General features: G+C 52.0%; 1 protein-coding gene across 10 annotated transcripts in view; it reads left to right on the top strand.

Moving 5' to 3' along the window:
• LOC147718545 (phosphatidylinositol-binding clathrin assembly protein-like) overlaps window positions 1-12182 on the top strand; it is an 882838-nt gene that overhangs the window by 183668 nt on the left and 686988 nt on the right. The gene's annotated exons all lie outside the window — the stretch shown is intronic.

Below are 12182 nucleotides of genomic sequence, written 5' to 3'. Positions count from 1 at the left end.
CCTGCCCTCTCTCTCCATCCTGCCCTCTCTCTCCATCCTGCCCTCTCTCTCCATCCTGCCCTCTCTCTCCATCCTGCCCTCTCTCTCCATCCTGCCCTCTCTCTCCATCCTGCCCTCCCTCTCCCTCCTGCACTCCCCTGCCCTCCCTCTCCCTCCTGCCTTCCCTCTCCCTCCTGCCCTCCCTCTCCCTCCTGCCTTCCCTCTCCATCCTGCCCTCCCTCTCCCTCCTGCCCTCCCTCTCCCTCCTGCCCTCTCTCCCTCCTGCCCTCCCTCTCCCTCCTGCACTCCCCTGCCCTCCCTCTCCCTCCTGCCTTCCCTCTCCCTCCTGCCCTCTCTCCCTCCTGCCCTCCCTCTCCCTCCTGCCCTCTCTCCCTCCTGCCCTCCCTCTCCCTCCTGCCCTCCCTCTCCCTCCTGCCCTCCCTCTCCCTCCTGCCCTCCCTCTCCCTACTGCCCTCCCTCTCCCTCCTGCCCTCTCTCTCCCTCCTGCCCTCTCTCTCCCTCCTGCCCTCTCTCTCCCTCCTGCCCTCTCTCTCCCTCCTGCCCTCTCTCCATCTCGCTCTCCCTCCTGCCCTCCCTCTGCATCTCTCTCCCTCCTGCCCTCCCTCTCCACCCTGCACTCCCTCTCCATCCTGCCCTCCCTCTCCATCCTGCCCTCCCTCTCCCTCCTGCCCTCCCTCTCCCTCCTGCCCTCCCTCTCCCTCCTGCCCTCCCTCTCCCTCCTGCCCTCCATCTCCCTCCAGCCCTCCCTTTCTCCCTCCAGCCCTCCCTTTCACCCTCCAGCCCTCCCTTTCACCCTCCAGCCCTTACTCTCACCCTCCTGCCCTCCCTTTCCCTCCTGCCCTCCCTCTCCATCTCTCTCTCCCTCCTGCCCTCCCTCTCCCTCCTGCCCTCTCTCCCTCCTGCCCTCCATCTCCCTCCTGCCCTCCTCTCACCCTCCTGCCCTCCATCTCCCTCCTGCCCTCCATCTCCCTCCTGCCCTCCATCTCCCTCCTGCCCTCCCTCTCACCCTCCTCCCCTCCCTCTCACCCTCCTGCCCTCCCTTTCCCTCCTGCCCTCCCTCTCCATCTCTCTCTCCCTCCTGCCCTCTCTCCCTCCTGCCCTCTCTCCCTCCTGCCCTCTCTCCCTCCTGCCCTCTCTTATGACAGATGCTTTTGCGCGCAGCGGACACGCCCCATGCGCGCCGAAGGTGCGCCAAAGGTAAGCCCGTCTACGCCCGTACGTGCCTGGACCGCGCCCAGCGCCAGACCCCCTGTTCCCCGCAAAATCAACTCCACCCGCATAACGTACGACGCCGCTACCCTCTCAGCACTTAACCCCGGCCGATTCCCAACCTGTTACCAAGCCGCCCCAGGACACATCCATGGACCCTTCACCTGCCGCTCCTGCAAGTTCGACAGCATCAGGACTCACACCAAATCCACTAACTCCAAACAGAGCTCCAACACTAACCATCTGAAATACATCCTACTCAACACCCGTTCGATCCACAGACACGTCATTGGCCTTTGGAACCTACTCGACACTACATCGCCGGACGTCGCCTTCCTTACAGAAACCTGGATAAGCGCCTCATCAGCTCCCGACAGGCTACAAGATCATCCAAAAGGACCGCACCAACCAAACAGGAGGAGGCATCGCCATCGTTCATAAGAACACCATCCGCATCACAACCAGTTGCGACGACAACCTCGCTACCGCCGAACACCTTCACTTCCAGATCCACACCGACCCCAAGACCACACTCAGAGGCACCCTCATCTACAGGCCACCAGCTCAATTCAGCGAAGACATCACCGACTTCATCAGCCCACACGCCCTCCCCTCCGAGGACTACATTCTACAGGGAAACCTCAACTTCCACCTGGAAAAGAAAAACGACAGCAACACCACCACCCTCCTGGACAACCTGGCCAACCTCGGACTCGAACAACTTGTTGATACACCCACCCACTATGCCGGACACACACTCGACCCAATCTTCACCTCCGGCAAGCACATCTCCTTCAACCACACCACAGCTCTCCATTGGACGGACCACAGCTGCGTTCACTTCAACTACAAAAAGACCACAACCCACAACCTCCCACAACCAGTTCCCCGAAGAAACTGGAACAAAATTACCACCGACCAGCTCTTCACATCGCTCCACCAAAACCCTCCTACCAAATCATTGGACCCAAACCAAGCAGCCACCAACCTCACACAATGGATCACCCACAGTGCCGACGAAGTAGCACCCTTGAAAAAACATCAAATCAAGCAAGGTAGCAAAAAAGCCCCCTGGTTCAACGATGACCTTAGGAAATCCAAGAAGTTCTGTCGCACCCTCCAGAAAGCCTGGAGAAAAAACCCAACCACTGACAACCTGACCACCTTCAAGAACGCCACCCGCAAATACCACCAACTGATCCGATCCACCAAGAAATCAGCATTCAAGGATCGACTTGATGACAACGCCTACAACAGCAAGGAACTATTCAACATCATCAAAGAATTTACCCACCCCACCGCCGGCACCAACGACATCACTCCCTCCCAAGACCTCTGCGACTCCCTAGCCTCATTCTTCCACAACAAAATCGCCGACATACATAACCGCTTTGAAAACCAGTCCGGAGACCAGTCCGCTCCACCCACCTCCGAACCAAAACCCCCCCTCTATTAACCTTTGCGCCTGGAACCCAATCACCACTGAAGACACCATCCGCCTGATGAACTCCATCCACTCAGGATCGCCAACCGACCCATGTCCCCACCACATCTTCAACAAAGCAGACTCCATCATCGCACCCCATCTCCTAAACGTCATCAACTGCTCCCTCAACTCCGCTACCTTCCCGGAAAGCTGGAAACATGCCGAACTCGGCGCCCTTCTGAAGAAACCCACAGCAGACCCCACTGAACTTAAGAACTACCACCCCATCTCGCTCCTCCCATTCCCTGCCAAAGTCATTGAGAAAGCCGTCAACAATCAGCTCGCCACCTTTCTCGAATCCAACAAATCCCTTGACCCCTCACAGTCCGGCTTCCGAGCCAAACACAGCACCGAGACCGCCCTCATCGCAGCAACAGACGACATTCGAACACTAATGGACAACGGAGAAACAGTTGCCCTCATTCTACTTGACCTGTCCGCAGCCTTCGACACAGTCTGTCATAGCACTGGACTGGATCATCTTGTTCCTCGCCGGACGAACCCAGAGAGTCCGCCTCCCCCCTTTTAGATCTGAGGCCACCGAAGTCATCTGTGGCGTACCACAAGGATCATCACTCAGTCCCACCCTCTTCAACGTATACATGAGTCCCCTCGCATCCATCGCGCGTCAACACAACCTCAACATCATCTCCTACGCAGACGACACCCAGCTGATCCTCTCACTCACCAAAGACCCAAACACCGCCAAAACCAACTTACACGAAGGAATGAAAGATGTAGCCGAGTGAATGAAGAACAGCCGTTTAAAACTGAACTCGGACAAAACAGAAGTCCTCATCTTAGGATCATCCCCCTCTGCTTGGGACGACTCATGGTGGCCACCGGCCCTGGGAACCGCACCCATACCAACGGACCACGCACGTAACCTGGGCTTCATCCTGGACGCCTCCTTCTCGATGACCAGACAAGTCAACGCCGTCTCATCATCATGCTTCAACATCCTACGCATGCTCAAAAAAATCTTCCGTTGGATCCCCACCAAAACAAGAAAAACGGTCACCCACGCACTGGTCACAAGCCGACTGGATTACGGAAACACCCTTTACGCCGGAACCACAGCTAAACTACAGAAAAAACTCCAACGCATCCAAACGCCTCAGCCAGACTCATACTAGACATCCCCCGCCAAGATCACATTTCCGGTCACCTGAAAGACCTCCACTGGCTCCCCGTCAACAAGAGAATAACATCCCCCCCCACCCTCTCAAGCGCCTTGAGACCCTCTGGGTGAGTAGTGTGCTATACAAATTTTTGAACTTTTTTTTTTTTTAACTATTATCAGTCTCTGAGTCAAGCGCGGCTGCGGTGGTGTTTGCTAACACTAATATATTATGTTTTTTTAAGCACAGGTCGATTGTCTGCAAGGTCCGCGGGCTGCCAAGGAAGGCTTGCGAGCCGTACTATGAGTACCCCTGCTGTAGAGGAAGGGGGAGGTGCAGGCGCACGCTGCAGCAGGCTGTGCCCAGAGGGAAAGTTTGCTTTTCTCCGTGATGGATGACGTCTCTGGCTTGGTGTGATGGGGGAGGGCTCCTGTCTTCCTGCAGGAGTGCTGATGCTTCAGTCCATCTGTGTCAATCAAGTCGCAGTTGTGGTGGTAAGACAAGGAAAACCCTGAGTAAACGTTAGTTTATAAAGGGAGTTCCCTTAGTGCACAAAACTGCGCCATTAATTCATTCTGCACGTCACAACCTCCGAGGTGCTTCAATCGCACCTAGATTAGTACATGAATAAACCGGCGGGATTAACATCAAAACGCTGCACGGAGCTTGCAGCAACTTTTTTGTATAATGAATTCAACAACTCACTGAGCCATACGGCATTCACTAAGCTGGTTTAAAGCATCCGAAGGAGGCAGGGGTGCTGGTAAGGGGCTTCTTGAGCACAAAACAAAGGTCAGTGCTGCAGTTGGTGTAGGATTCTTGACTGTTTCCATTGTTAAGCAGAGGATAGTACAAGCATTTCAAGTTGTAGAGTGACGTTGGCAGACAGCGAGCAGATAATTGGGAGGGGGGCTCTGACGGTGGCCGCCGCCAGATCTGTGGCGGAGTTACAGGGCGATCTGGAAGCAAATGGGTACAGAAGGGTACCTCTGCACGGCACATAGGGGTGCCAGAGCCCAGGAGCCTCATGGCCGTTTCCTGGAAATAGTGTCGGTGACACGTTTGTCCTTCGGGCGGTTGTGGGCCTGAACAACCGGGGGCTTGCCTTGCTACGCTCCGCCCTGAAAGGGGCGTGAGTAAGAAGTGTCACATGATCTGGGAAGGAGGATCACCAGAAGGGGAAGCACAGTCGGGGTTCGCCCCAGTGCTGCTTGTCTCATCAGGCGGGCAGGTGGCAAGATGGCTGCCTGCCCTTGGATCGCCCGCAAGATAACCCACCATATTACATAACGTATGTAATAAACCTGCAGCAGTTTTTTCACATAAAAAAATTTGTGTGGTGTGTATTTATTTGCATGTATGCTAAGTGCTTGGGGGGGGTGGGGAGTGTTGTCGCCATGATGGTACTATGTGGCTCCCCGTGGCCACCGCAGGTGGCCATTCAAGAGGGCGGCCCCTTTAGTGCCATCGGGCATTCCACACCCCCCTTTCTTCCCATAGGGGCAGGGACTCTCGGGGAGTCCCCGCCTGGGCGCAGGCAGTGCTGCGTCATGTCCGGTGCGTGAGGCGGGGTGAGGGGTATATAGGTCCCCCTCACCACGCCAACGACCTCTTTGTTGTCACACCGGACACGCGCGGACGCTGCCTCGCCGGACACGCCGTCTCCCACCCTACCGCTTACCCAGCTTACAGAAGTGAACTTGTTGGGGCGAATACCTGAGCACCGTCTTTGCCTTACCTGTTCTTAGGCACGGGAAAATTAGTGAATTGCCCAGAATTACAAGGATTGCACTGACCAACACGGCCCAGGGAGCAAGCCACATGTTGGCCATGCAACTGCATACATTATCTGCCCTAATATCTTTTAATCAAGCTGACCTGAATGGAAATCTGTACATTGACCCGCAGATGTCAGTAGAGACCCGTGAGAATGCATTCCATTAACAACTTAATAGTATTCATAATCCCGTGAAGCTCTTCGTTTTGGTCGCAACATGGAGTTGTCCCGCACTGCTGCCAATTAGTGAGGATACATTCTCTGGGCATGATAGGAATTAAAAGCATCCCTTGCACAAATTACTTTAAAGGACCCTGCGCAAGTCTCAAACAGCAAACATGTAGCTCAAACTGCCCCCCCCCCCTCCCATAGCGCTGAGGGGGGCTAGCCATGTTTGATCCATATTCCGGGCCCCCTAGGATGGAGAGGAAATTACCCCTCCCTGCGTAGCAGCTAGTCCGACTGGACACCGTAAATTATGACGCCTCTCCGGAATGGTCCCCTGAGCCACTGATGGACCAGTACCCAAGTGGAACCTACTAATCCGCCATGTATTAATACACTGAATGCAGCACTCCACTCCACACTCACTGACCCAGCATGCAAGTGAAATGGAGAAATACAGCGGCTAAAGGCTGATAGTGGCGATCAATAGAAAACTGAATTCCTGCTAATCTCAACGACTAGAAACCAATCTGAAGTTAGGGAGTGGTCTAAATTGGTGACAGCGCTAAACTGCACACCGACCCTAGTTGACTCAGCCAAATCACTAGGGATCACACTGGACAAGAACCTCGACATGAAAAACCATATTAACTCAATGGCCAAGAGCGCCCGCTTCCACCTGAACTATTTAAGAAAACTGAAACCCTTTATCACTGAGACAGATCTAAAACTGGCTATCCAATCACTGGTCATCTCGAGGATCGAATACGGCTGCACCACATTAGCGGGCCTGCCAAAAACTTCCACAGCACCACTGAAAGCCTGCCTCAACGCAGCGGCGAGACTCATTACGGGAACGAAGAAATTCGATCACATATCTCCTCACCTGAAAGCACTAAACTGGCTACCATATGAGGCCAGAATTCAAATGAAGATGGCCTGTATTACACACAAAGCGGTTCACTACAACACACCTAGATACTTAGCCAAGAAACTTAACATCTCTGGAGGTAACAGAACAACTAGAAGCGCAAAAGATCTGCTATTACGTCCAGCCTTTTTCCACAAGAAAAAAACCTACAACCGAGCATTCTCTGGAGCTGCCCCCAGGATCTGGAACTCACTCCCTCCAAACATCAGGAAGATTCAAAATATGGTAACATTCAAACGAGAACTGAAGAGCCACTTGATGAGTAAATACCCTACTTAGAGAAACCCAAGGATTACTGGGATGATCGAATCAAGCTAACTGAGGGCCCCCTCTTCATGGAAAATTGGAAAATCATTATTGAACATTGATCTGATGCCGTGCGCAAGCCAAGGCTTGACACATCACTGCTACCTCATATATGTATGAACTTTTTAACTATATTTCTCAGTCATACTTTATAACTTCTACCTCACCTGATTTATTTATCCCTATATGTGGAACCGTAACCATATGTCACAATCGTTATATATAACTTCTATCGCACTTGATCTATCTATACTTAATATCCTTGATATGCACTGGATCGCCTTCTAACCCTACCTCAACGAGCATGGTTTGTTACCATGACACAAGCCAAGCCTTGCTCGTCACATAATGCTAATTGCACAACCATCACGAATATATATATATTTAATCTCGTCCATGCAGTATATTGCCTTCTACCTCACTATTCTCTTGTTGTTGTTATTATTGCTTTTATTATCTTTACATGTTATTCTTCCCTTGTTAAGCGCTCTGATACCCACGGGTCTTGTCCGCGCTATATAAAACACTACAAATAAATAAATAAATAAATAAACAATATACGTAATCGTGCTGTAATAAGGAACTGCGCCGTATCGCCTTAAATAGACTACTTCCAAATGCCTATGAATGCGAAGAGCCCCGCCTCCATTCCAACGCATGCACCTGGAAGGGGACGGCGGCCTAAAGCCGCTAGCGAGGTGATAAATATACGTGTTAGTCCTGCATTAAGAGTTGCGCCGAGCAGTGGATGAGTGCTGTGATAAACCCACGGAGTCCCCTATGGCCCAGCATCCCCGTGAATCGGACCCACAGTATGGCTGATTTGCGCCACTCGCATTCTGTGAATATCCTGTCCGCAGGGGCATTTCCTGCTCTGACCGGCAATGAGTACCCAAGAGAGTGTGTTACTCACTCATGAGATTCCCTTAAACTCCCATTTGCACTTTACTCGTAATGGAGAGCTGCAGTGGAAGCATTTTTATATTTCATAAACTCGACCCGCGAGTGTCGTAGGGCATAACGTGAGCACTGCATTTACCTCTCCCGTTCTTCAGGCATTGGGAGATTAAGTGATTTGCCCCAGATTACAGGTTGTGGACACGACCCCAAGGCTCCAACCTGGAGTACAGCACTAAATTCGGCTGTCCTCTCCCCAAAACTTGGTGCTCAGCGTCGGGTTACATTGCTTTTATAAATCATATGCCAAGAAATCCTGTGCACATGTGTGCAGGCAGTCACATTCTCGGTTTGAATTGCCGCTTTACCAACTATAATACCTCTCTTCTAGACACCGTGGGGGATGCAACTAAATGCAGGCGCAACTGTGTGGCCATCGTACATGCAAGACAATTCCAATCTCCAAGTATTGAGGTCTGTTTCTGCGGGCCGCCACCCGCTGCTGTTGTGTGTCCAATGCTGGCCTAGCCTTGCTAGTCATCAGATTCGTCCCCTCATTCATTCGTCGGCTCCGGGCACGGCCCCCCCCCTCCAACCTTCGTGCAGAACGAGCAGCAGGCGCCCCACGCCCAGCGAGGACAGGCATGGTCAATGCTCACAACCCTCATATGCACGGCCTATTCTTGTGTGCGCGTCAACTTCGTCACACCCGATGCAGCGTTGGGTAATCAAAACGAGCTCCAGGTACCCTTCTCCTGGTACAACTCCCCAAATTATCAAGGGGCCCGCCCCTAGCGCCTCACCATTATCGGCAGACGGCTTTGCGGATTGGTCGAAAAGAAGCAGTCCCAGGTCAGGTCGAACAGTAAACGCTTGCCCCCTACTCGCCGGTAAATTCGCGCCATGGACCGTAACTATTCACTCAACGTGTGTGGTATAGGCATGCCTCTCTACAATAGTCCACCAATCTCGAACAATGTTGCACATGTCCCCACTAATTATATTAGGCCACCATGGCAAAGACCATAAATAGTCCCAAAATTCTGCTTAACGTAGACTTTAGGTGGTCACTCACAGCACCTCTTTGGTGCATCCAGGCATGCCGAATCCCTTGCAGCCCCATCTGCCATCACTACAGCGTGCCACCATAACCTCCGCGCCCACGTACGGTGCCGTGCCCAACTTTCGCAACACCGCATCTGGTCCTAACGCACACTTAATCACACATCCTCGCCTGCACAAGCGGCCTTACCCCTGAAGTCATCTCAGGCCCTTACACCACTATCTCGGCGGAACCCATTCCCAGTCGGCAGAAAGGGTGTGAGAAGGGAGGTCGGACCCTGGCGGTGCCAGGCCATACCGTCGCGTGGAAGTCCCAAAGGTGCAGTGGTCGAGTTGCACTACTGCAATTGTTGGTTCGGCAGGAGCACATACCGGCCCACAGGTGGGGCGGGTAGTGCTTTTGCATCCTGGCCACAACGGGGGGTGGGTGGTAGAGCACCACGAAATCGAAACCCCTAGCACCGTTATGCTATCTTGACAACAGAGTAGCACCCAAAAAGTTGACCCATTCATGTCATAAAACCCAGCGGGGTGCGAGATGAGATGGCCTAAACGACTCCGCGATAAAAGAAGATGGCAGCCGGTGCACACCCAACACATCTGGGCTGTCCCGACCATGCCCCCGACCTTAAGTCGCCAAACAACCCATCCTGGGGAACTTAATGAGCCATGTCGCCACTACACGCAAAGTGGAGGAGGGGGACTCGATGTCGCCCCCAGACCATCGCAAAGTCCGTCCGTCCTGGCCCGCACCGGAGACAGCACGTATTTGCCCACTCCAGCACCTGGAACGACCTTCTGTCTCTCGCCCCTTCTGTGTCTCTAAGCCCCAGTCGGAAAAGGACGGGGCTTAGAGACAAAAGGCTGTGTCATGGCGAGCGCTTGTATATCTTTCTTAACATGTTGATCTTTGCTACATAACTTTTTGAAGTTGAGTCATCTTTCAAAATGTACGAACTTTCACAAGGGGAGATAATTTACGATAGTACGTAATCAGTGTAAGGTTTGAGAGAAGTTGCCACTCACTTCATTATGTAGGAGTAGGACTTTACGAAATATTTGTGGGTGAGAGTGGCAGGAAGGAAGCAGCGAGTACAACACACACATACACACACTTCAGAAGGAGGCTCCCGAATGCATCTCAGTTGCCTTATTTCCCCCCTGTCTGGCCTTACTGTTACGTTCTCTTTTTAAATATTTGCATGTTTGTGTAGTGCAACCCAAGGAGGAAGGTCCGTTTAAAAAAATACTAAGACAATAAAAAAAACTTCCTGAGGCAAATAAAACTTTGAATAAATTACTGCCAACAACTGAGTGCCGATCCCCTGCAGGAATCAAGAAGGATGCACATTGTGGTTGAAGGTAACTTAGTTTTGATCATATTGTCGTTTGTGGGGTGGCAGCACCTAAAGCCACCACGCTTCACCCTCACCCTCAAACTCTTGGAGGTGGTGAGTACGGAACCCTAGAACGGCCCACCGAGAGGGCGTCGTCGCCAAAAGGGCCACCTGCCCTCGCCAGGGCCGCGCCTAGCTGCATCCAAGCGCGCGCCTACTCAAGCAAGACCACACCTGAATGCTCACCTGGTCCACCCCTAACCACCACCTGCGACCGGGCACAGCTACCTACCAGAAGAGCCCCACCTATTGACAGGGCCCTCACCCAGCTAGAGTGCAACTACCCAGTGCCCCTGTATCCACCCATAGCCCCGCTGGCAGCATCTCTTTTCACCGCTCCACACCTGTTCTTTTACTTTGACCCTCCGCCCCATCCCACCCACTCTCTCAAAGTCATACAACCCTCTTAGCCTTGGTCCGACCCACTCTACCCACAGGCGAGACTAATGCACGGGGAAAGAGGGGCGTACGACACTACACACGCAGGAGAAATATAAAAGATTACTGTTAAATGTGACCGCGCATGTAAACATTGGCTTGCAGCAATTATGTTTCGGGGCGATAGGAAGTGAAAGCCAGGCATATTGGCTTTGCCAGTGCTTGGTAGTTGTGTTGTGGCATTGTTTCCTTAAGCATTGACAGGGCCGGCTTTAGCGCTGCTGTCACCCGATACCACAATCTTTTTTTTTTATTTTTTTTTTAAGCGCCCCTCTTTCACCCCAATACCGCCTCCTCAAGTTCCCTCACTAAACCTGGCAAAAGGGCTCCTGATCTGTCCATAGCCTATTTCTCACATACATGTCATTTGTTTTAAAACGCTGCCTTTACTAATCCACTCAGTTGTCCATATAAAATATATATCTGTTCTTTGCTGCAGGCATATTAACCCTCTGCGCTACCATATGGTGAGCCAAATCTGCCACTAGAAAAACCCCCTGATCTCTCTAGCAGAAACATGAATCACAAGGGTTATCTTCATATTTTTATTGCTGCCAAAAATCTGGACACACAAGGAACTCTGCATCAGCTGCTTTGCTAAGTTATTGGTAAAACACTGCACCCCCACCTGAGTGTGATATTATTGGTGATGCTAGTGGTATTTGTTCCTTTAGTGTGGATGTTGGTGGCAATGATGGTGACGATTTTGGTGGTGTTATTGGTAGTGTTGATATTATTGGTTGTGGTATTGGTTTCTGCAGTATTAATATTGGTGGTATTGAGGAATATGGTATTTGTGGTGGTCTGTTATTGGCAGTGTGATGATATTGGTGGTGGTATTGGTTCCTTTAGTGTTGATGTTGAAGGTATTAATGGTGACGGTATTGGTGATGTTTTATTGACCGTGTAATAATATTGGAGGTGGTATTGGTTCCTTTAGTATTGATATTGGTGCCATAGAGAATGTTCGTATTGGCGGTTGTGGTGTGTTATTGGTAGGTACTGCTGGTACAGTCTAAGTTTTGAGATGCTCGCACACAACGCACAGATGTAAAATTGCTCTGTGTGTGTGTGTGTGTGTGTGTGTGTGTGCGTGCGTGCGTGTGTGTCTTTGTCTGTGTGTGTGGCTTTGTCTGTGTGTGTGGCTTTGTCTGTGTGTGTGTGGCTTTGTCTGTGTGTGTGTGTGTGTGTGGCTTTGTCTGTGTGTGTGTGTGGCTTTGTCTGTGTGTGTGTGTGGCTTTGTCTGTGTGTGGCTCTGTCTGTGTGTGGCTCTGTCTGTGTGTGGCTCTGTCTGTGTGTGGCTCTGTCTGTGTGTGGCTCTGTCTGTGTGTGGCTCTGTCTGTGTGTGGCTCTGTCTGTGTGTGTGTGTGGCTCTGTCTGTGTGTGTGTGTGG

This window comes from Lissotriton vulgaris, chromosome 4_1 (genome assembly GCF_964263255.1).
Source record: "Lissotriton vulgaris chromosome 4_1, aLisVul1.2, whole genome shotgun sequence".
Classification (NCBI taxonomy): Eukaryota; Metazoa; Chordata; class Amphibia; order Caudata; family Salamandridae; genus Lissotriton; species Lissotriton vulgaris.
The sequence above is the reverse complement of the archived record's forward strand: the minus strand, read 5'-3'. Positions and strand labels throughout refer to the sequence as shown.